Here is a 25216-nt window from a genome sequence, read left to right as displayed (position 1 = left end):
TCATCCTGGTTTGCTGGGATGGAGGGGTCCCCAGGTCTCAGGACCCTCATGCTAAAACTGGAAAGTCCTAGGCCCCCCAAGACAAGCCAGTCAGCTGCCCACTCCACCCCCATAATATTGCAGAGAAAGTTGGATTGAGGTTTTTTTAACCTTTTTAAACCCCAATGCAGAATTAGGGATTTTGGGCTAATAGATCTGGGCACCTTTATCCAGAAGTGGCAGATATATAGTGGGTGGGGGTGACCACAATACATTTTCTAAAAACTCTAATTTTAATCCATGGCAATTTAAAATATCTTAATATTAAAACCACGGTTTCATGGTTTAAGAGGAAAAAGTGACTAAACTGTTTTATGCACATACACCTCGCAACTTTGAAATGTTATGTTGATTATGATTGTCACAGAAATCTCATTAAGTTCTTACTAACTGGTGTTTTCTTAAAGCACATGCACCAAAGAACCTCACTGGCTGGTTCTCAGTTAACATTCAGGAGACAGTGCCACACACCTTGCCTAGGATATTTCACGGCACTTGTGTGTTGCTTACATCCATCACATGGATATTTGTCATTACAGCAGTGCTGTGCCATCTCCCCAACACTCAAAATGGATCGATGGCCCAAAAGTCAACATTTTAAAATACTTTTAATAATAAATATTTGGTTTTTAATATTTAATAAAAATAAAAATAAATTAATTTTACTGTAAAAATGAATGGTATTTTTAACTAATCTTTTAAAAAATTTTAATAAGAAAATAATAACCTCCATACTCCAACACGATGATTGTTAATAATGACAGGACTCTAGTACGAACACAAATTATGAGAAGTGAATCTGCCATCAATGATGATTTCCATCAAGAATCCAAAAGTAGTCAAGAGCTGTGAGTGGCATGGAGGCATCAAAGGAGGAAAAAAGACCAAAGCCACAGAAACAGCATTCAAGATTACAGCTTTCCCTGCAGAGCAGGTCAAGCCACACATGTACTGAGAAGCTTGTAAATCTGGCCACTAGTTAATGACAAATACGATGGTTGAGGAATGAGAAGAATAAGCTATAGGTGAAATTCCTTTATGATGTCGCTCTTGGATGTCACACAGTATCAGTGGCAGGCACCATCACCAGAGCCCTCTAACAGGTGTCTTGCTGTACAGTTAGGCAGAGCCCCTTCATATGCAGAGCTCAAACCAAGTCTTGCATCCATGTGAGAAAGACGAGCTCGACAACAGGCACCAGCAGCACACTGCACACGCCATCGACTACTCAGAGGGACATCTTGAGATCACATGCTGCAAGAGAAGGGATTTTACATTTATTTAATAACTGTCTTGTGGGCAATGACGGAGACCGGAGAAGGAGTGTGGAAGTCGCCCTGCTGGGGCAAACGGGAGGTCGCACCTGAAGCCTGATTTATACACTGTTTCGCTCTTGGGAAATTGGGGGCCTCTGGTCTTGATTTAGGGTTGAGGATATAATAAAAATTGTGAATATTATCAAGTCATGGAAGCAAACTATGTGTGTTATGAAAGAAATGGACAGCAGAGTTCTGTTTCTCACACTGCAGGACAGTGAGCTCCTCACATGGATTTTTGAAATGAAAGATGAAATAAATTTTTTTTCATGATACTAAAATGCCATTAAAGACTATCGTCTGCTTTTAAAAGGCTTATTGAAGTGACCTAACGAGGGACGTATTCAGTATTTTGAATAGCTCAAGCCTATCACTTTAGGACTAAATTACCACATTTGATAGTGAGGAAAAATGGTTAAATCTGCCAGTAAGACCAAACTGTGGGATAAACAGGGTATTTGTCAGAAGTTTGAGTCTTTCTAAACACATGATGCTTTATTGCACTATGAGCAAAAGAAATTAATGACATGTTTTGGGGGCATATTTTAAGACCACATGTAAATATACAAACAGGGCATGATAAAATACTTTTCAGACCCAAAGGCAACCAAATATTGGGTTTCACCACTATTTTCCCAAACTGGAAGGTTCAGTCTTTTACTTGTGAGTGACACAGGCTCATCCTGCATCCGGGAAACCCGGGAGTCCTTCGTGAGAAAAAGGCGCCTTTCTGCAACTGTCGAAGCCGCATTCCTCCTGATGACCAGAACTGCGATCTGATCTTCGAAGTGCTGGAGGTCGCTGGTCCAGGTTACAAATGGAGGTGCTAACACAGCCAGATCCCAACCAGGAACAACACACAGCCCATTCCCAACAACCGTAACTGTAGCTTAGGGTTTTCTAATTTAGAATTTAAGAGGATGAGAAAAGAAACAGTCCGCAGGTTGACCTAACAAAAGGCTTAGTTACCACCTCGCTGATGAATACATAGTAAGTGTTCCTGTTCAAAAGAAAACATGATGTTTTAAAAATTAAATTGGGATGCGTTATCTTCATTAACCAAAAATCCAGTCGCCTTGCTCTATGCATTGAATTGGGACAATTCTGTTCCCTGGAAATCTGGGCATTTCTGAGTGTTAAACAATCAAAAAGCAAAGACAGGCCCCAGTGCCCATATTTAAGTCACTCTCTGGATGCAGCTGAGCAAAAACCACACGTGTGACTATGCATTTGTGAATTTTATGGGCTTTTTCTTTTTGAATCTGGCAGTCAGAGTAGCCATTCAGCCCAACAGCAGACCTACAGGGAAAAGAGATGCACGTACAGAAGCACAGAGTCAGAATCACGCCGTTAATATCTGTGTTTGATGCGCTGTGAATCGTTCTCCATCAGACACCGAGCTCTGCCATCTCTGGGTCCCAGCCAGCCAGCAGGCAACAGGGCCTTCAGAGACGCACGGCGCCCGCAGGCAGCCACCCCGGGTTAATCCTGGAACAAGTCAGCCCCAAACAGGACCTCACATGTGCAAAATTAACAACAGCAATAAACAAACAAACAACAAGGAAAACCCTGTAGGAAAGCAGATGATGAGAAAAGGGGAAGATCCAGGGCCTTTACGCCTTCCACGATCCCTGTGATCAAGAAAAAACTGTGAGGTCAGGGCTCTGGCTCCTGCCGGGGCGCCAGGTGAGGTGTGATGGGTTTAAAAATGGACGTGTTGGTGCTGAGTTCTTGGAGACTTTCTTTTATTTTTCTTGTTATGAGTAGGGGTCCCTGGCAGGAAGTGGGGTAGGACCAGCTTGTATGGCTCCTCCCCCAGGCCCTCCAAGAGACCCCTTCCTGTAGGTATAAACACTTCTTTCCACACTATCCTGGAGCCACCCAACCTTTCAGCCAGGTCCTGCCGGGTGGGGGGTTGTGCAGAGGCAGGGTGGGAGAGCTGGGGAGTGGAAAGGAGAAAGCTTGGAAGTCGTGCCAAATGCTCACCTAGTCCCAGCGAAGGAAAGCCAGAGGTGGCAGTAACCAGACAGCCAGGGCTCAGGGACCATGGACATGGTGTCAGGCCAAGGGCTCAGGGTGGAGAGAACAGAGCAGAGGCAGCTGAGGAGGAGCTCTGGAGGAGGAGCTGGCCACATGCCACCAGGGACTGCACTGACCAGGGCCTGCTGTGCGCCCAGCTGAGGGCAGTGGAGTCAGGCTGGATAGACTGTGGGGACCCACCAGGAGCTCAGGGTCACAGGATGGAGTGGGGGGAACATTACCTTGAGAGCTGCTTATCCATGGGGACTGCAGCCCTCTCCAAGTGCCTCAATATTGGCCAGCTGGCAAAGATCAGGCAGCCCCATTAGAAGTCCCCCAGCAGCCTTCTAGCCCCACATGGCATTTCCAGTCGCATTGCTATGCTGTCCAAAACAGTTTCCATATGCAATCAGGTTGTGCCCTCCAGAACTAGAGATTCCAGAGCAGCAGGGAGTTTTCCTCAGAAGGCACTCATTTTAATTACATTAGACAGGATGACTACCATGGCCACTGTCTGTGGGGGTAGAAAGCTGATCAACCCCATTTACCAATGCAGATACGTTGGCAGCAAGTGGGAAGCTGATGGAGGATGGAACAGCTTTCTCTCCGTCAAAAACTGTTTTTAGAGAGTTATATAAACAGACAGACAGATTTTTGTGTCCACAAATCCTGGGGCCCCTGCAGGTGTGGGCTGGGGGCTGGAGGTGAAAAAAGGGGCTGGCTTATTCTCCTCAATCTAAGGAAACCGACAAAGGAACCCCAGTGTCCCATCTGGGATCTGTCTGCATTTCCAGTTATAGACGCGGCGTTTCCCTCTGCCTGTCCGTGCCCTCAGCCGCGACCCAGTAGGAAAAGGCGGCTGACGTGCAGGTGGCCCATCCCCACCGGCCAGCTCCTCAGGGCCAGGGAGCCAGGTGGCTTAGGGGCTGATTCAGGGACATGCATCCCTGTCCAAGACCTTCAAGGCCAAAGTAGGACTTGCATACTTCGTGCTTTTTGTAAATTTTTGATCATGTGCATTTCCTCCAATTTTTTATCCTGAAAATTTTCAAATGTAAAGAAAAGTTCACAGAATACTTCAATGAACACCCAAGTACTCATACCCAGATTCACCAGCTTTTAATGGTTTGCCACCCTTGTTAAATCAATTGAGAAGTAGTCACTCCATCCCTAAAACCTCCAGTGTGTCCCCTAGGAACAAGGAAGAACAAAGGAATAGAACTTTCCAGGGCTGTATGCCCACCTCTCGAATACGTGCCATTTTTCTCACGGCTTATGGAATTTAGGGCTTTGGTTTACCTGCATTTTGTGGCACTGAAAATGCAGCTTTATACAATGGAGTGATCAGCGACTTGGGGAGCATCAACATCTGCCCCTGGGTGCCAAGGTCAGCCCAAGGTCGTGCCCATTTTGGCCATGCTCACCGTCTCACAGCCCTCATCTGCCCACAGTGATTAGAACAAAACAAGGACGGAAGCACCCACAGAATTCTGTACCCTGAGCACCGTTTAACAACCTTAGCACCACATAAACTACAGACACAAGTGGACGAGACCCTAACCCCCTCCATCAGTAAACACGTCCCTTGAATTATTTGCCTGGTGAGAAACATCTTTAAGAACAACACAATATGGACTTTAAGAAGTAGTCATGGACAGCAGTACATGCCAAGAAACAACCTGAAGGACTATGAACTGTTGTCTGCGAGGGATACTGGAGACCTAAGGAAACAGAAGGACAGCATTACTGGAATCAATGTCACTTGCTTTGGGCAATAACTAGTGCAGACAGCAGAAATTTCTGGGCCTGTTCCTCACACCCTTTTCTCCTTCTTCCCTAAAAGGGGGTCTATTTTAGAAGAAACAAGTCAAGGTCCCTTTCATAAAGATCACACACAGAGTCCCAAACATCCCCTCTTCTGGTCCTCTCCCAATGGCTGGTGGCCCCGCCAGGACACTGACTCATGGATGACACCAGGGCAAGCTGTGTCCCGGGGTCTCCAGGCTCGCCAGCCTCCTCCTCCTCCTGCCGTGTCCGCCTCCTTTCTTCCACAGCCTCTGCCCATCAAAAATTGCCCCTGGGAAAAGTTTTGGTGCTCATTCATACTATGGTGTAAACAGCTTAGTGTCATCTTCCCAAATGAACTCACATTTTGGAGGATATCAAAGTCTTAAGCTAAAGAAGTATTTCCCTAAAAATCATGGGAAGAGTCAGACTTTCATTCACATCGCCGACAGACATAATCAGCCCAAATGCCCCCAAATACTCCCTAAAGAAGTAATAAAGGAGAAAGACAGTGGTGGCCATTACAACCCTGGAAGGGACAGAAGAAGGAAGAAGGCATTGGACAGGGCCTTCTGCTCTGCTCCAGGGACCCGTCTGAAAGCCTTCGGCCAGGCAGCCTCCACCCCCACAGACCCACGTGGACACACAAGGCCCTGCCACCGAAGGACACCATTTCAAATGCAAAACAGCAGTCACTTCTGCAGTATTGACTGCCAGCTGCCGGAGTCCGCTTCCCTCTGCCACACACTGAGTGACTCCAGTCACAAGCGGTCACAGCCCAGTAGACGAAGGTGACAGGGCATCTGGCTGCACACAGGAGGCCTGCCTAGACGGTGGCAAGTGCCCATATCCACAGAGTGGGGTGATCATGGCCATGTCACAGTACTGCTGACACTGCTGCCCGCTCCCACAGAGGATGGAGTCTGGGCTCCCCGCAGACTCCTCCACAGGATCTGTTCCCGTCCTAGGCTGGGGCAAAGCTGAGCACACCCTGTGGGGCTCAGGCAGAAGCTGTAGCAACAGCACAAGAAACCAGATCGGGGGACCCCACTCCCACTTGGGTTGGGCGCAGGGAATGAAAGGGCAACTGCTCCTGCCACCCGTCTGCCAAGCTCAGGGCTCCTCTGAACGGGATGCCAGCCCAGGGCTGCTGGTGCACTGGGGCCCGTGGGCCAACTCACAGGGCCAGCTCTCACAGCTTCCCCAGGGCCAGCAGTAGGTGATCTGGCTACTAAAGTACTGATGGAGATGGTTTTCCTCCTGGCTGAACCTCTCTGTGCCTTGCCACCCACAACTACTCCCAAATATTCTGCAGAGAAGCCTGGCTCAGCCCACCCCAGCCCACCCCTGCCTGCAGAGCTTCTCTGACCAGCTCCCCAGCTCTTACTTGCCCAGGACGCATCAGGCTTCTTCAAGGCCCAGTAAGGAATATATTTCGGTTGCCTTAAATAAGGTGAGAGATTGAATACACAAATAGACAATGGCCAGACCACAGATGACAGTGGAACTCTGACCTGCAAACTGCAGCCACCAGCTCGGAAAGCCAAACCACAACCTCACAGGACACAACCACAACCACAACTGGTCAGGACGTGGTTGGGACGTGCCAGTTTCCCTCATCTTTGCTCCGGTTTCCAACTCAGGCCCAACCAGAGACAGCCAAATATGCTCCCCAAAGTAATCCCACAGGATGCTCTCCTTCTGGTGAGCTGCCTCTGGCTTCCCCAGGCCACTGCCTCCAGGCGGAGCACACCTGGAGCCTCCCCCTTTTCTACTCTAAAGCTCCCCGCCCCTCCGGCCTCTGAGTCTCTGCCAAATGCAAGTGATGGGGGCTGAGGCCCTTGCCGTGGCAGCTCTGAGCAAGTAGCCTCTGTTTGTTATCACTTGGGTGGTCTTTGTTTATTCCCAAAAAGGACGTGCAAGAACCTCAAACAATTCACTTTACTCTCTATCTTCAAAGCACCAACTCAAAGGAAATATTTGCAAATTACATATCTGATAAAGTACTTATAGCCAGAATATACAAAGACTCTCAAAACACAACAAGAAAACAAACAACTGAATAAAAAATGGGCAAAAACTCAGACACCTCGCCAAAGAAGCCATAAAAGTAGCACTAAACAGATGAAGAGATATTCTACACCATTAGCCACTGAGAAATGCAAATTGAAACTACTACACAGTTATTAAAAGGGTCAAGACAAAACATACTGATAATACCAACTACTGACGAGAAGGTGGGTACCTGGGACTCTCCTATGTTGCCAGTGGGAATGCAAAATGGCACAGTCACTTTGGAGAACAGGTTGGCAGTTTCTTACAAAGTTAAACATACACTTACTGTACGACCCAGCATGCCCAATCCCAGGTTTTTCCTCAAGAAAAATGAAAACTTATGTTCACACAAAAAAATCTGTACCCCAACTGCTTATAGCAATTTTATTGCCAAAAACTGGAAGCCACTCAACTAGAAAACAAACTGTGTTCCATCCATATAATAAAGAGAGCAGCTACTGATGCATGCCACAGCATGGGGACGTCTCAAATGCCAGAGAAAGAAGCCAGACCCAAAGGCCGCATCGTGCAAGAGTCCATTTATATGACATTCTGGAAAAAGCAGGACCACAGGGACGGAGAACAGAACAGTGACTGCCAGGGGTTGGGATTGAGGAAGCGATCCACTACAAAGATGCAGCACACGGAATTCCGGGGCGTGATGGAACAGATCTGGGTCTTAATTGTTGTGGCTGCATCACTCAGCATTTGTCACAACGCACAGAACTGTCCACCACAAGAGAGAACTTTACCCCACGTAAGCTTAAAATAATGACATTTTTAAAAAATCCTCTCTAATAACATAGCTTTTAGAATACTTAACTTCCAGCAAGGTTTGAAGGGCAGTCATATACTCTATAGTCACACGTTGCATTTTTTATGCTAAAATACCATTAGTAACTCAGTCAAACACTCATTGCAGAAAGGGAAAAACCAGCAGAGCGTCCACTGGCCATCGGCCTTCCAGCCCTGCTTTACCCACCCAGCCGCCCAGCACACTTTCAAGCCTATTATTTCCTTATGTTTAGAACATGTATCGTTTTCTGATGACAAAGGTAAGATACACTCACTATAGAAAATATTAAAAAGAGGAAGACACTAATAGTATCAACAGCACCATTATAACCTAAACTGACTACAATTTTCTTTTTTAAAATATTCACTTTTTTATTGAATGAAGTTATTATTACTACCATTAAGGAAACACTAAAGATCACTTATCACAAATAGAAGATATCTGTAAAATAAGCATAATTAAAATAAAACAGCGTAACTATATTTTAAAAGATTAAATTTAAAAAATGAAATACAGGTAATGATAAATCTAACTAGTTTCCCTAAAATACATACTTGAATATAAGCTCCTCAACAAAAAGAATGGACCTCTTTACGATCAGTCATGAACGAGGGTTATTCTACCTCTCGTGGGTTCTCAAAGTGAAGGCTGCAGCTGCACCCCTGAGAGGGCTTGTGAAAACAGATGCAAGGCTGGCACCACCCCATCCCCCTCCCACTCCCATTCCCACCCTCACCCCCCACCCCACCAGAGTTCCAGATTCAGTAGGCCTGGGGAAAGGCTGGAGAATCTGCACTTCTAATAAGTTCTCAGGTGTGGCTCTGCTGCGGATCTGGGGACCCCACTTTGAGAACCTCTGCTTTAAGACGTCTTTCCATCTTCTAGGTGATTCCAGTTCTCGGTCTGAACATAGGTAAGTTCCAAGGAAGCCAATTCACATTGTTGCATTCTCAGGAGTATTTCACCATCTCACCTTAGTAATGGTGGACACACAGAATTAATTCTTAGCCAACATAAGGTAAGTAACTTTGGGTTTAAGGCACAACCTCCAGACTCTGTCCTCCTGAATGAATGATTCGGCCAAGTCCTGGAGGTGATGGAAGTCTGTTCTCTGTCCACTCACCACTCCCATTGTGGTGGGGAAAAACTCATGAGTACCTCTATCAAGTCTTTCAAAACTGTCTCTTCATAATGTTCAAAATATTTTCAGCAGGTTCTTCAGATGAGTTCATGGCCGGGTCACCTAAACCAGGAAAGGAATCCCGCCCTGCCACGAGTGGCGGGAGCACCCCTGCAGGCTTCCAGTCACCACCTTCTCTGGTCCTGCACGTGGAACACTGATGTCAGCTGAAGCCGCCTCCTGGGGATGAATGCAGGTTGTTCAAATGAGCTAACATGTCTGCAAGATATGCTAATTTGCAAAGCTGGCTGTAATCATGCATACAATCTCACAGTTTGGAGAATTCATCCAGAAAGTTCTTGAAACATAAATAGAGTGAGGACTTTCTCAAGCAAAAGCCAAAAAGCGGCAGTATTAAAGAGCTGTCTGCAGTCAGTGAGTGTCCCTCCAGTGGCCTTGTCTTACCATGAGTGACAGTTCAACAGCTTTGGTGCGCTCTCCTCTCCAGTCCCCACCCCATCAAGGGTTTCCCTGCGCGTGTGCTTCCCGGTGGAGGTGTGTGTCCAGAGCATCCATTTTGCAGCTGTGCAGTGAGGGAGATGGCAGAGACCTGCACAGGGCAGCTAAAGGGAAACAAGTGACAGTCACCAAAACACCACTGGTTAGACATGCTCCGTGCATAATTTTTTCCTAAATTCATTACAATACTTATGCCCAATAACATATTTTTCAAATTCTTTACATGCTAACAATCCATCTCACACCATCAGTGGTAAGCATCAAGGTCTCATAGCATGACGTTAAAATACACGTGCTTCCTGAATAGGTTCCTGAATAAGTTAAAAAAAAATAAATAACTGGGAGTGGCCAAGGTCACAGACAAATTAAAGATAAAGATGATCTCAGGAGAAGAAAACCTAATCAAGCCATTATAATCTTACAAGGAAGAATCCACTGGGCCAAGATTCAATAAATATGTTCATTTCCACATTTTTTTTGGATCCACATTTATTTTTAAAGTGTTTGATTCCTGCATTCCTTTGCACATTCTGAGTAATAAATGATGGATGGAAAGAAGGAAGGAGGGAAGGAAAGTAGGAAGGAAGGAAGGAAGAAAGGGAGAAAGGAAGGAAAGAGGAAGGAAGAGGGATGGAGGATGGCAGATGAAGCAGAATCATTGTCAGGTCTGGAAGCAGATCTGCCTTTCCTGCTTGCTGGTTGTGTAATCTTGGTCAAGTAATTTTAGCTCTGTGAGCTTCAGTTTCCCCAATTTTAACAAAAAATACAATAATTACTGTCCCACTGAGTTTTTGAGGTTCTTGTGAGAACCATGTTAGATAATAAAAAGGAAGGGATTATTACAATATACGTTTATCCACTGGCTTAATTTCCCTTTTATTTTGTTTTATTTGAAATTTAATGTGAACTAGGCTTTGTCTAACTATACAATTTATTAGCACACTTAAACCAAGCCACTGACTGACATGACAATTCACAAAGCATCGGCCCTAAGGTGACAACAGCAGCTAATGTTTCATGAGGATGTCCTAGGTGCCACAAATTGTTCAAAACCCAAACTTGCATTGACTCATTTAATCCACAAACAACCGTCTGAGGTAGATATTATTATTATACCCAGTTTCCATCAAGAAACTAGGATACGAGAAGATTAACCAGGATGGCCCCAGCCGTGCAGCTAGTTATCACCAGAGCCAGGGTGCAGACCCAGCCCCCTGGCCATTACAAGCACATCACAACCATGAGCTGGTATTCGGAGTGACTCAGACGGGCAGTGGAGCACCAGATCTGCACAACACGAGCTGCACAAACTTACTGAGACCCAAACCTACTTTCTCATCTGTAAAATGGGCACAGCAGTATTGTCTCTTTTACAGAATTTTATGGATTAAATGAGATGACACAGGCAACTTGATTACACTTCACCTAGCACATAATAAGAACTAAAAAATGTTTGCGGTTTTTTTCTAAGTTTTATAAGTCAACAAAATTACCAAGCACAGGCAAACTTACACAGGTGAACATCCACCCAGTTCATCTGTTGCTGAATGGAACATTGGGGAGCTGTTAGAACTGTGTGTGCATATGCGAGTGAGGATGTGCATGTGGGTGTGCGTGCACGTGTGTGCGCAGGCTCGTAACTTTCCTTCACCTGAGCTGCTATCACTATTAGCTGGTCAGGAAGAAACTCTGAACCCAAAACAAAAAATGCTCATATGCTTCTGCAGCTGTGTCAGGAATTTAAGTAGCATGTGTTCTGCGTTCAGAGAAGACTGTAAAACGCCTGCAGACTCTCAAACGGAGGATGGAATGAGGCGTTTTCTGAATCCTCATCCAACAGCTGCTTTGTCAGACTCACCCAGACAGTTCTTGGTGATTTTACTGGAGACGGAATAATCGCAAATGAGCTGAACTGGGTTTTCTTCCCCGCCTTCTCAAAGAGGACCAATGATCTGCCTTCCGAGGCTGCACAATTGATGTTCTCTCCCCACCAGCAGGTGGGATAACAACGAGACCAACTGAGAAGCCTTCCTAAACCCAGATGAAAGCCCAAATAATCCGCTTACAATGCAGGCCAGCACAGGGACGATCTCAGCTCATCTTTGTTCCAGATGGTGAAGTGGGGCGGGCATTTCCACCGCAATCCCAGCTTTTTCAAACTGCGTCCACTTACCTCTTGGTTTCCTACTGTCGCTGTAATAAATTACACAAACTTAATGGCCTCAAACAACACAAATGTATTATTTTACAGTCTTATAGGTCAGCAGTCTGATATGGTCTCACTGAGCTGAAATCAAGATGTCGGCAGGGCTGCGTCCCTCCTGGAGGCTCGGGGGGAGAACCCATTTCCTCGTCTTTTTCAGCTTCTAGAGGTGGCTGAATTCCTTGGCTCATGGTCCCTTCCTCCGTCTTCAAGGCCAGCAACAGTGGGTTGAGCCCTTCTGACACTGCATCACTCTCACCAACTTTTCCGCCTCTCTTTTCCACTTTTAAAGACCCTTGCAATTACTGGGCCCACCCAGATAATCCACAATAATCTCCCTATGTTAAGGCCAGCCGATTGACAACCTTAATTCCATCTGCAACTATAACTCCCCTTCACCTTGTAACTGCGTATTCCCAGGTTCCAGGGGTTGGGATGAAGACATTTTTGGGGGCCATTCCACTGAATTTACCCACCTCCTTCAACTCTTTCTCCTCCCATAACTCTTCCTCAAGTAAGAGCTCTTCTCAGAGAGAAAGTCTGACATGGAAGAAACAAATAACCAAGCAGATTTTCGATCTTACCCCTTCACAGAGTACGTGTTCTTCAGAGAGAGACACAGCACCACATCTGTGACGGACACATGGATCCAAGACATAAGCAAAAGAAATGACTCTCTCACTGTGGAGTTAGGGTGGTAGAGTTATAAGAGGGTAAGTAGGCCTTCAAGGGTGTGGGCGGTGAATTCAGAGCCTCTGCTGACTTCACCTATCATTGACTCATTAATTCATTCAACCAACATTCACTGAGCCCCGTGCCCTGCAGCACACTCTCTGCATGCTGCAGAGGTGAGGGAGTCAGGCAACAGGACAGTTGTCCAAGGTCCCAAAGAATTCACGATGTGGCCTGCGGGGAGACACAGACGAGGACTAGGGGCTCTAGAGGCATGAGGTAGCCCCGAAGCCTTAACTACTCTGTAACAGGCAGGTGAGAACACACCACTCGGTTTTTTTTAACTGCTGTCTTCATCCTTTCCGTCCCACAGCCTTAACCCATAGGCAAGATCACTAGGTAACCTCTGTGTTAAGACATTCATAAAGATGAACACAATGGCAAACGTTTTATTCACTTAGGCTCCAGTAAGGCCAAATGTTGCTAAGAAGGGCAAGAAATGGTAATGGAGACATCTCAGCACAGAGGACCTCAGGGTTCAATGGAATTAGCACTTGCTGCAGAATCGGATCCCAGTAGGAAGGCAATCTCCAGCAAGTTTCCTGGTGCACTAAATGGAGATAATAGTACCCAGCTAGTAGGCTTGTTGTGAAGATTAAACTGAATGATAACAGATGTAACGCCATCATCACCTAGTAGGTATCCATTAAATGTTAGTTTTCTCTGCCTTCAGCAGTTACTCACAAATTATGAGCATTTGCTGAACCCCGAAATACCAGCAAGTTACTCAAAACAAATCATTAGAAACACTATGCTCGTGCTAGCTGTAATTTCTTTCCAATTTTAGCAAAATCATATAGAAGTACTCAGGGACATATGGATCTAACAAGAGGAGCATTTGAACTGGGCATAGTTCCATCACTGGGTCCCACCGAACAGACGAGTGGATTTCGATCCACCTTTCTCAAAGTTGCTCCCATAAAAAGGGGTGAAAAAGGGGTGATTTCCTTTTCTGAAACCCACGGGAAAAAGCAAAAACAATGGAAAATTAATTCCAGCTTCAGTGAAGGCAGGAAACGATGGCAACCTCAAATAGTAGATTATGAGTAACAGGGACACACGACCACATCTATGATGGATACCCAGAGCCAGGACGTCTCTAACAGAGACATGTGACCACCTCCATGATGGATGCTCAAGGCCACAGCATCTCTAACAGAGACACACAACCACATATCAGGAAGAAGGCCAAGGAAGGACATACTTTCAAAGAATTGCTCTAAAAGCAGGAAAAAAAAAATCTTTCAGGCAATTGTTTCTTTATATTCTTGAGTAAATTTAAAAGAAAATGGAATATGGAAGAAATAGAGAAGAACTATGAGAGATAAAAGAGAGAACATTACAAAATAAAAACAAAGAATAATGAAGGGGATAAAATTTAAGGTAAGAAAATTGTTATGGAAGTGAAAACCTCAATTAAAGCAGCAGGAATTTAAACAGACAATGCAGAGAATATAGGTACATGGATAAGCCTATGGAAAATTCCACAAAGTCACACGGAAAAATGAAGGGTTATAAGGAAGAGGTGACAGAGATGAAAGAAAGACACGGGGTTCCAATTCAGATTCCGTTGCTTCCAACATAGATGTGATTTTTCATTCATTCATTCACTTAGTCAATCATTTTTTCATTCTAAAATTCTTAGAATAATTGAGTCCTGACTACCTTATGTGCAGACGCTGTTCTAGGACCCTGGACATAAGCAGTGAGGAAGCCACCAGCTCACCAAAGCTCACATTATGGTGGGGACAAGACAGGAAGGAGCAAGAAAATGAACGAAGTTCAGATACTGTTAACAGCCATGAAGAAAATCAATCAGAGTAAGGAGAAAGAGAGTGGCTGGGACGAAGGGTGCCCACAGGGAGAGGACATGGAGCAGAAAATGAAATCATTCCAAGATGTAATGGAAGGAATACGTCCCTAAACTAAAGAAAGACCTGATTCCCAAATCCAGGGGGAAAATGACACAAGACTATAAACATTAAGTTTATATCACTTCAGAGGAAGTGACTGAATTTCAAGAATTTTTTAAAAACCCTTAAGGACAGGAACCAGAACAAGGAAATCAACTACCAAGGATAAATTCCTGGCTGGCCCAAGATGTTGTACACACGGTTCAGAGCCAAGACCCACAGAACGCTCCAGGCAGCACTGATTCCATAACCTCAGCTGCAAAAGGGAGTCCTAGGACACCTCTTTCAAAGGGCAGAGTTCTCAAGCCCACATTTGGAACTTCTGAATCACTAGGATGGAGTTGCTGGCCAGGAACTGGCACATGACACAAATGTCTGATAATTCTGAGGCAGGGTGTCCAAAAGACCCATACGTTGAGAAACGCTCTTCCCCAAAGCTTTGGGGGAGGACGTAGGACTCAAGGATTTTGTACCCAGCCTATTTGTTTGTGTATACAGTGAATAAAAAAATCTGTCCTCAAATATAGCATACATGAGCTCTTCACAGAAAAAAGAAAGCTAGATGAAATCTGGGAAAACAAATAAGGAAATTAGGAATGAGGATAAACAAACTGGTGGGTGAGCTTTGAATACATTTAAACATGGAATCAAAATAAAGCATTTGCAAGAGTTATGGGGATAAAGGAGAAAGGAAGTTTTTTTAAAAAAATCAACATTAAAATTATAACATAACTAACAACAATCCAGAGACAGGGAGGGAAAAGAAAACGTAAGGCCACACATTTCCCCATCTTTCACAGGCTGGAGCAAATCAATACTATCTGAAGTTGATCAATCAAGAAATAGAAATGCAAGCAATGTTTTAAAAGTAACCACTAGAAGAAATAAAATGAAATTTAATTTTCCCAATACTAGACAGACTCTCTTTCCTCTCCAATTCTCTCTCTTCCCCCACACACACTCAGACTGTGTGAGCAAAAGAAAGAAAACAAAAGAAGCATAAAAAATGGAAACAAGAACCTAAAATTAGGCATACCACATTCTATAAATACGTCTGTCACAATAGATGTAAATTGGAGAAATTCACCCATTAAAAAGCATTTTATACCAAATGAAAATTCTACTATATGCTGTAAGAAGCATTTTTCAAAAGTTATTCAGAAAGGTTGAAAGTAAAAACATGCCAACGAAAAGGAACAATAATGATACACAAGGCAGATTGCAAAGTCAGGAGCCTGTGAGCATTCAGCTCTGTGCTGGACCCTCACACACTATCTCCAAATGTCCCTGGCCACTCCGTAAGGTCTCTGGCACCTTCCCTTCTCCATTTCCTTCAAAGGGCCATTTACCTCTGCGAATTGTCAAGTGTCTTGTTTATCCGTGATTTCTTGTCTGTTGCACATATAAATGTCAGCCTGGCAAGGGCACATATTTTCCTTTTGCTCACCCCTGTTGCCCAGAACAGCACATGGGGGATGCTCAGAAATATTTTTTCTAAGAATGAACAAAGGATAGCTAATGAATAAGTTTCATTTGGACCAAATACTTAACTTGTGTGTGTGCACTTTACTGAGGTGTAATTGATATACAAAAAAACCCTGGACATATTTAACGCATACAATTTGATGAGTTTGGAGGTAAGCATACACCTGTGAAACCATCACCACAATCCAGGTAATAAATATGTCCATCACCTCAAAAAGTTCCCTCCTGCTCCTTTGGGTTCTGTTGTTGGTTTGGTTTGGGGTTTTTTTGGGGAGGAGCGGGGGGTGGTAAGAGCATTTAACATGAGACCTATCCTCTTAACCAGTTTTTAAGTGTACAGTACTGTTTGTTAATTCAAGAGCAGAATGGTGGTTGCCAGGGCCTGGGAGGAGGGGAAATTGGAGAGTTTCCCAACAGATGTAAAGTTTCAGCTATGCAAGATGAATAAGTTCTAGAGATCTGCCATACTTACTTTTTCAATGAAAGCATGATAGTTCTAAAAGAAAAATGGACTTTCCTAGAAATGGCTAAAATGATTATAATTGTATACCCAAAAAAGCCAGATGAAATAAAGGAAAAGAGTGATAACTCTGACTAAACATAACGTGTAAAATTCTGTAAAGCACAATTTCTGCGCACTAAATGGGTAAAGAAATGAAAATCTGGGGGAAATACTTATAACACCAATGCAGGTGAAAGGGAGGCCTCCACAAGGCAAACCAAATGCTGACACATCTCGTTTGTTTGTTTAAATTTGATGAAGCCAAAAGGAAAATGTCCAAGGACACGAAGATATATGAAATAATGAAAGTGAATCAATGCAAATCACAGCAAAAAGTACCATTTTCACTTACGGATTTGCAAAGGATGACCAGCATATTAATAATCCGCTTCTGACAACAGTGTGGGAAGGAGGCACGCATGACTTCTCAGTGACAGCATGACTGGGTGCACGTTTGAGGAGGGTAACTTGGCAATATTCCTCAAGGTTTAAAGTGCACGGGTGCCTTGACCCAGCAATTCCACATATGAGACTTAATCTTACAAAGCACTCACTTATTTGTATAAAGATTCTCTCTCTCTCTCACACACACACACACACGCAAGTGTTTATTCCAGATAAAATACGGAGAAAGCTGTCTGTATGCAAAGCCCTGGTCTTTGCTCTCTATGTGCATTGTTTTAATTCTCTCAACAAATACACGACATAGGTTTGCTTTACTCCAATTTTACAGATGAGGAAACCGTTTCAGCGAGGGTAAGAAGCGTGGCTGACGAGCGCTGAAGCTCGGATCCGAACAGAGTCCCTTTGTATCAGAGCTTAGGTATCCTTTTTCTTGGCTTCCTTTGTTTGTAATAATGGAAAACTGGAAACAACTTCAACATCTATTAGCGCAGGACAAGTTAAATAAATTAGTTTCTGGAATACTAAGCAGGATTAATTTTCATCAGCTTAAACTTATGTACAGAAATGAAAAAAACGCCCAAGACACATCAAGTGAAAAACAGCCAGGCAGCAGGACATAAACTGCGATTCCTCCCGTGTACGTGCGGGGGCTGCCGGTGGTTAACTGCAACTTACCAGATTTTGTACTCTTTGCTTCCTTTAGTAATGAGCATGTCTTTCTGCTATAATTTTTTAAAAAAACTAATTTTGAAATAAAGAATAAACATTTCCTGGACACTTCCCCAGGATATGAGTCTGTTCCAAGAGGTACACACCCAAATCAGGAGGGCCGGTAACACTCTGACAATAGGATTTCTAGAAAGAGAGGAAAAAATGACTTCAAGATGCGATGTTTCCTCATAAACAAGAGGCAGTCGGAGCTGAGTTCCCGGTCTGATATTTGAATGCCCCCATGGCATTTTTTTCTGGCTATTACAAAGAGAGGGCCATTAGGAAGCCCTGCCTTGCGGAGGGCTTCAGCTGTGAGCGCAGGTCCTATTTTTACAGGGTGTTGGCCTTCTTCCCCTCACATCACTCATTTTCAACGTGAACGTGCCCCACAGCTCAAGGAACAGGAGGCAGGGTCACTTTTCTATACCGGGCGCAAGTGTCTCATGTTTTCCTGTTTGGCACGCTCTCCACTCCCTGGGAGAAATTCTACAGCCAAAGACAATCTGTTTTTCCCTTTAAATGAGGGGAGCTTCACAGAGCTTCAAAGGAAAAGGTGCAAAATGATGAGGGATGGTCCATACACCCGGGCACCCCTCGTCAGGGGTGAAGGTTTTCAAAAGAATTAGACTAGAAACTTGTTGGAGGTGAAAGGGCAATGCTTTGGGTAAACCACCCAATCTACTGTGGTGTTTTTACAAAAGAAAATAGAATTTCAACACACAGGGCTTGTGAGAACATCGGCTATGTTTCAACACCATGTTTCTCACATAAACATCAGCGATGTGGTCATTTGCCTGCTTGCGACTTTTCATTACGGATAATTAAAGAACAGACCCCACTTCAGTGGGGGAAGATATACAACTCCTTATCGGAGGACTGTAGATGTTCTTCTTAACAGTGTACAGACACGGAGATTAAATTTCAGAGAGAGATTTATTTTGTGCTATTGTCCCGTTATTCACCAGAGGATTGTGCAATGCAAGTAATCTGATCAGAATAATGCATAGGGACATATTTCAGAAAACCAATAATTGTGGTAACATTGAGCTCTGCCAGGTGCCAAAATAAAGTCCAGAATCACTCTCACCCTTTTCCCCCAATTCCTTCATCATAACTTCATGAGATGGTGCAATGTTGTCCGTTACAGGCGCAAGCTGGTGGAAATCACTATTGGACTTTTAGAGATTTACTGTAATTTGAGATCTATAGCACTTCTCTAGACCCAAAATCAAAATGATATTTTATAGATGAGTCCTGGCAAGATTTTACAGCTTTTATATCTTAAGAATTCTTTGTCCTTGGCTGGCTACTGCAGGGGTTTTTTATTATGTTATGAAGCAGTTAAGTCGAACAATAGAAAAATTACTAAAACTGGCTGTATTTAAATTCTGTTTACTTCTTTAACCTTTTGACTTACCTACATAAAAGGTAATCTTTCAAGAACAAGTCCCAAACAGAATCATCGCCTCTTTGCCCTTCTCAAATCCTTATGGGATAAACAGAATCTGTAACAAGATCCCTTTAACCATTTTTTATTCTGCTCATATTTGCAATGATTTTATAACAGACGGCTGGTTTGCCTCTCACATTATCACAATCAGTGCATCCTGGGATTAAAAACCATTTAGGGCCCAAGTCTTAAACATACTCCCCACACAGCAGTATAATGAACATTATGCATTGTTTCTTTTTATTGTTACTAGCTTTATTGGTTCAACCAAGAAGCTGGGGAGTTTGGTCCTCATTTTTAAGCAGAGGAGCGACCCACTTACCAACATGGAAAGTGGCATCAAATGAGATTGCAAAGGTGGCCGGGAAGTGAGTGCATGAGCCCTTGATGGCCACCATCCCCATTTTATCACGAAATGGTCATGCACTAGATGCCTCTCCAGAGACTTTTCTTGGAATATTTTCTTTACAAACATGGGCTGATGTCTAAATTGCTCAAGAACAAATGTGTTGAGTGGCTAAAAAGATTGCATTAAGAAGAGCAAGGTAATCAAACAAGTGGCTTAGAAGCCTAACCATATGGAAAATTCCAGGCAATTCTGGGGAGGTCCGTTCAGCTGCCTGTGGATGGATTCTAGGCGCGAGGGGGCCACAGGAGGACGTGCTGCCCCCACCCATCTCCAGTGCGGTGGTCCAGGGTGGTCCAGGGGCAGGAGGGCCTCTACTCTGGGCACAGCTCCTCCACTAGAGAAATTAAACAGGGAAGGTCAGCTACATCCAACCAGGATCTCCTTTCAGGATCCCACAGCATGAAATAGGGTGGAGACAGTGAATTCAGCCCTGCTGAACAATTTCCCAGCCTTAGGTCAAAGATAGAAACTGGTCTACAGAAACTGAACACCAGAGAAGATCCTAAGTGACTTCTTTTGTTGTTACCCACCAAGTAGAATATGCGTCCCAAGATAATCGGACTTGCAATCTAAGGTGAACTTGAATTTGGACAATAAGATCAAAAGATATATTAATGAGCTCTTATGTTTCCTGAGCTGGTTTTCTATGCCAACCTAAGAATGACTCCGCTTGCAAACGGTTAACAGAGAAAGAAAGAACTCCATCTCAGGAATCAGTATTAATCTTTAGTTTATCTGTGAAAACAGGAAAGGGTGGTTTTTAGGGAAATGAATGCCTTCTGATTTTTACATTGTTAAGAATGTTCAGTTAGTCTATCTTAGTAATTAAATAACATTACCACCTTATATTTATATAGGGTTTTACAGTCATTTCATTTTTTCTGGTCCTTAACCCTGTGAACCAGATAGATAGTACAATCATCATTTTAGATGATAAAATGAAGCTATGCAAAAATATTGACTTTAATCCTGTTAAAATTAGAAATAATACAACGATGTCTATTATCACTATGACTGTTTAATATTGTTCTGATAGATTTTCCCAATGCAGTGACATGCGAAATATAAAAAAACGAACTATTATAAATGACAAAAATCATTCTTTGCACGTAATATACACATACATAGAAACCCTTAGAACTAATTTAAGTGAAGTATCCAGAAATATGTTAAATATAGGAAAATTAATTCATAGGTTATTAGAAAACAGAATGGGAGAAAATTACTTTCATAATAGCAAACCCAAACATAAAACGCAAGCACGAATCCTAACCAGAATTATACAGAATTTGCGATAGGAAAGCCACAAATATTTCCTGAGCAACATTAAAACATTTTACAGAAATATATGATGGTCACCGAAAGGAAGGCTGAATGCAGTAAAGATGAATATTTTTCCCAATTAATTTAAAAGAGGAATGTAAATGCAATCATAGTCCCAGTGGGTATTGTTATGGCACCTGACAGAATCATCCTAAAATTTATATCAAAAATAAATAACAAAGAAGAGCTAAGAAATTGCTGGGGGAGGGGAAGAGCAAGATGGGGAAAATGTTCCTGCCAAGAAGTCTCATTTAACTAAGGACTTTTTCTTTTAAAGGGGAAATTATAAAACACGAGAAGAGGTGTGCATACAAATAGACATATTTAATAAACAGTGTTAAGAAAAACGCCCCTGTGTTTAAAAAACTGGCATACATTATAGGCACACCTCACATGATATAACCAAATAAATTCCAGATGGATAAAAATAACCCAGTAAGTAAATAAAAAATAAATATGCAAAATTTAAAAAATAAGACTAGTTTTTATATTCTTAAGCTATACATTCCATGAGGGGAGAATCATGTCTGTCTTTTTGAATGAATGAATGAAAAAAACACCAAAATAATGGGGGGGAATCACAAAGAAAAAATGGATTGCTGTGATAGTTTAAAATATCTTTTAAAACAAGAGGCAAATAAATCTGGGAAAGGATTGCAAATAGTATGATCAAGGATTAATATTCTTAAGATGTAGAGATTTCATTAGTCAATAAGAAAAAGACAATGGGAGAAAAGTGGAGACTATTGCAAATTGTGGTTTGGGAGTGTCAAGAGAGACGGGACCTAAGACAGCTATGCAGTTCCAAGAGGCCACTGTGGTGAGCGACATAAATTTCCATCAGCCTCATCTGCAGGGTGCTGGGCCTTCCTCCAGCAGCCCAGACACAGAAGCATCGATCTAAACACACTTTCAATACTTTGACATCATCATTATCTAGGGATGGTGTTGCCTTACTAAGATTCCTTGATAAAGATATACTTCCAGTCACTTTTGCTAAGCTGAGGTTTGGTAAAATGATCTTAAAGCTAGAATTTCATGATAACTTGGCTCACAAAAATAAAACAGAATAGTTTGGCTTTTCTGTGAGAACTAATCCATTTATCTTATAAATAAGTTAAAAAATTACTATGTAAAAATGATAAAAAATCTATGACAGTGTTAATTTTTGTGATTTAGGTGCCAAGAAAAACTCTTCTATCTCGAAAGCTTCCAGACGTGAATGTACACACACGCGCGCACACAGCATTAGGAAGGAATATATTGGCCAAACACCCAATCTAACTTCTCAAAACCTTGATACTCAATTCATGGGCGTTCATTACCTTTGTCGTCAATAAAGAAGGAAGATGAAGCCACTCAAGAGTTCATGGAAAATTAAGGATTGAAGGAGGACAGGAGACAACAAAAAATTAAATTGTCTAATTTACAGGCAGAATTTAGGAAAACATGAAATACATAAAGAAATAGATAAGAATGCAAAAAGTCAATCATTTTCCTTTAAAAAGATAATATAATGTAATGACACAGTATAAGGGCAAATGTCTTAAAATTTTGTTCTGTTTTTCTGATTTACTAATGGAATAGATGCTCTTTATTTAAAAATTAAAAAACAGGATTCTGATTTCTATGGCTGACTGAAGATATATTATTCTTTCAGCCCTCTCCAAACCCTGTTGAAATCACTGAAGAAATATTTTTTAATTCATTATGGTTCTGGAAGAAATGGACCCTTACCAATAGATCAAAACAGGAAGGAAATTCTGGAAGATGGAACACATGAATATTGATCAATGGCAAATCCCAACAAGCTAAAGTGCCAGCATTACCAAACAGACAAAAAAGAGGGCCATCTTGAAAATAAGTTTCCCAGCAGAACCCCATTACACCCCAAGATCAGAGGAGGGCAAAGATCAGGTCATGGACCGTCAGCCCAGAAATTATTTAAAGGCAGCCTCCAATGCACCCCAATGAGCCACAGTGCCCCCTGTTTACTTCCTTGTGTAGGTACCTCCCTCATCCAGTCTGGGTGGCCTGTGACTTGCATTATAAAACAGAATACGGGGGAGCAACCCTGCACCAGGCACCAGGTCTGAGCCCAGCCCTTAAGAGGACTGGCTGCATCTGCTTCCTCCCTTTTGGAACTTGCACTTTGGGGACATCCTGAGCTGTCCTTGTAAGAAGTCCAGCTCCCCTGCTGAGGAGACCACCTAGAGAAATCACATGAGAGTCCACATGAAGAGGAAGAAGCCCTGAGATTACATGGAGAAAGAGAGAGAGAAAGAAGTGCATCCTTTGTAAGTGCAGCCCTGCCAAGGCTCTGGGCATGTGAGTGATCCCTCCTGGGCGTTCCAGCCCAGTGGAGACCCCAGACAACTGCAGACCCCGCCAGCAGCCCCAGGAGCAGAAGGATGGCCCAGCCGAGCCTCGTCATCCTTAGAATCATGAGTAAATAGGATGGCTCTCTTATGTGGGATTTCTGATGAGGAGGTCCTCAGGGTGGGGTCTATGGCCAGAGAAGCTGGTAGTCACCTGGGTAACAAGCTGCCGTGAGAATGAGATGCCTGGGACCCATGAGGTGCCCTGCTCACCCTCCCTGAGGGAAAGCTCAGCTGGCCGAGTCCTTGAGCCCCATCCCCTGCACAGACACCAGAGCCACAGCTTCTAAGGTCAGAATTTGCATTCACTGCCAAGGTGACACAGCACAGTCATCAGTACCACTTGGCTTACAGTCTCATCTATGAGGTGAATAATTACGAATCCTCACACACTGGGGGAAGCAGCTTGAAAGAACAGTGCCCCTCACAGAAGTTGAGAGAAGAGTCAGAACGAAGGCAGAAGAAAATGTTGAAGTCCAATGAATGAGCTCGGAGGAATATGAAAGGATACCTGTTGGCTAATCTCAAATAGCCTGCAATACAACTTAGGAAGATAAAAAATATGATTTCCAGGATGAAAAACTCAATAAAAGAACAAATAGACAAAGCTGAATGTCCAATTAGGAAAGTGGAAGACTGAGACAGTTTCCAAAAACTCAAACCAAAAGGACAGAGATGAAAAATAGGAGAGAAAATGCAAAAGATAACACGGACTGATTCAGAAATTCCAACAGCCGTCTAATAGAGTTTTCAGGAGAAAAGGATATTGGAGGAGAGAAAAGGAACAAAGCATTAACGAAGTAATTCTCCCTGTTGGAAAAATGCCCTGAGTTTTTTTGTTTGTTTATTTTCTTTTGTTTTGTCTTATTGAAAGGGTTGATCAAGTGCTGTACAAGAAGAATGAAAAACGACCCATTCCTGGGGCCAGCCCAGTGGCATAGAGGTTAAGTTTGTGCACTGCTTTGGTGGCCCGGGGTTTGTGGGTTCAGATTCCAGGTGTGGACCTAGCATCGCTCATCAAGCCACGCTGTGGTGGCATCCCACATAAAATAGAGCAAGACTGGCACAGATGTAAGCTCAGCAATGGTCTTCCTCAAGCAAAAAGAGGAAGATTGGCAACAGATGTTAGCTCAAGGCCAATCTTCCTTACCCAAAAAAAAAAAAAGGACCCATTCCTAGATTCATCCTGAAAGTGTCCAGAAAGGAAAATATTATCTACATGAAACAAAAAATCAGCTATCTGATCCACAAAAATAGGTCCTAGAAGATAATGGAGCAATGTTGCAAGGATGAGAAAAAAGGAATTTCATACCTAGCCTAAAACCAGTCATGTGTATGGCAAAATAAGGATAAGTACAGACATTCAGTGACTCCAAAAGTTTGTCAATCTTTTTAGAAGTTACTTGAAGATTTGTATTGGCAAATTTGAAAAATGAATCTAATAAAGAAGTTAGTGGATATAAGAAATAATGGTGAGAAAAATACCAAAAAGATACAACTTTAAAAAAGAATTATCTTTATAATATGGCCATAGTTGGTATGATTTTAAAAGGTAAAAGTATAAGGCAAAAGATAATAATTTTTTGGTATTTTTTGGTATCTTGGAACTAAAACTCTTAATTACATCAACAGAGTACAGGAGGAGAAATAGAGATGACGAAAGAGGCTTGTCATACTTGCGGAAACTTAAACTTAATATTAGACCCAAAAATCAAGACAAAAAGGACATTTAACACAAGGAATTATGTTTTATATAAAATATAAAAGTACAGGCCTTTTTGTTTAATAGTATAAGCTCCTATACATTGAACAGCAAAACATCAGACTATATCAAGCAAAATATATAAAACAGTTATATACAATATATAAAGCAGAAACTGGAAAACCAGAAGAAACTAGCTTGTTCGCAGACATAGAGTGAGATTTTAAGTTACCTCTTGAAAAATTACATATGCGACAACTGAATAAAGAGGCAAGATTAAAATATCTTGATAAAAGCTTGATTGAAATGATATAAAGAAAGCATTGCCCACAACAGATGGAGAATCCATGTGTT

At 42.8% G+C, this 25216-nt stretch overlaps 1 long non-coding RNA gene across 1 annotated transcript in view; it reads right to left on the bottom strand.

Annotated features, from left to right (window-relative positions):
* Positions 1 to 8355: 8355 nt before the first annotated feature.
* Positions 8356 to 25216, bottom strand: part of LOC138916372 (uncharacterized) — a 112089-nt gene continuing 95228 nt past the window's right edge. The window contains exons 3-4 of the long non-coding RNA XR_011423581.1: positions 9596 to 9753; positions 8356 to 9370 (exon numbers count right to left, since the gene is read on the bottom strand). This is a non-coding gene — a long non-coding RNA (uncharacterized lncRNA). The remainder of the gene's footprint in view (positions 9371 to 9595; positions 9754 to 25216) is intronic.

Source organism: Equus caballus, chromosome 1 (assembly GCF_041296265.1).
Source record: "Equus caballus isolate H_3958 breed thoroughbred chromosome 1, TB-T2T, whole genome shotgun sequence".
Classification (NCBI taxonomy): Eukaryota; Metazoa; Chordata; class Mammalia; order Perissodactyla; family Equidae; genus Equus; species Equus caballus.
This window is presented reverse-complemented; position numbering and strand designations above follow the sequence as displayed.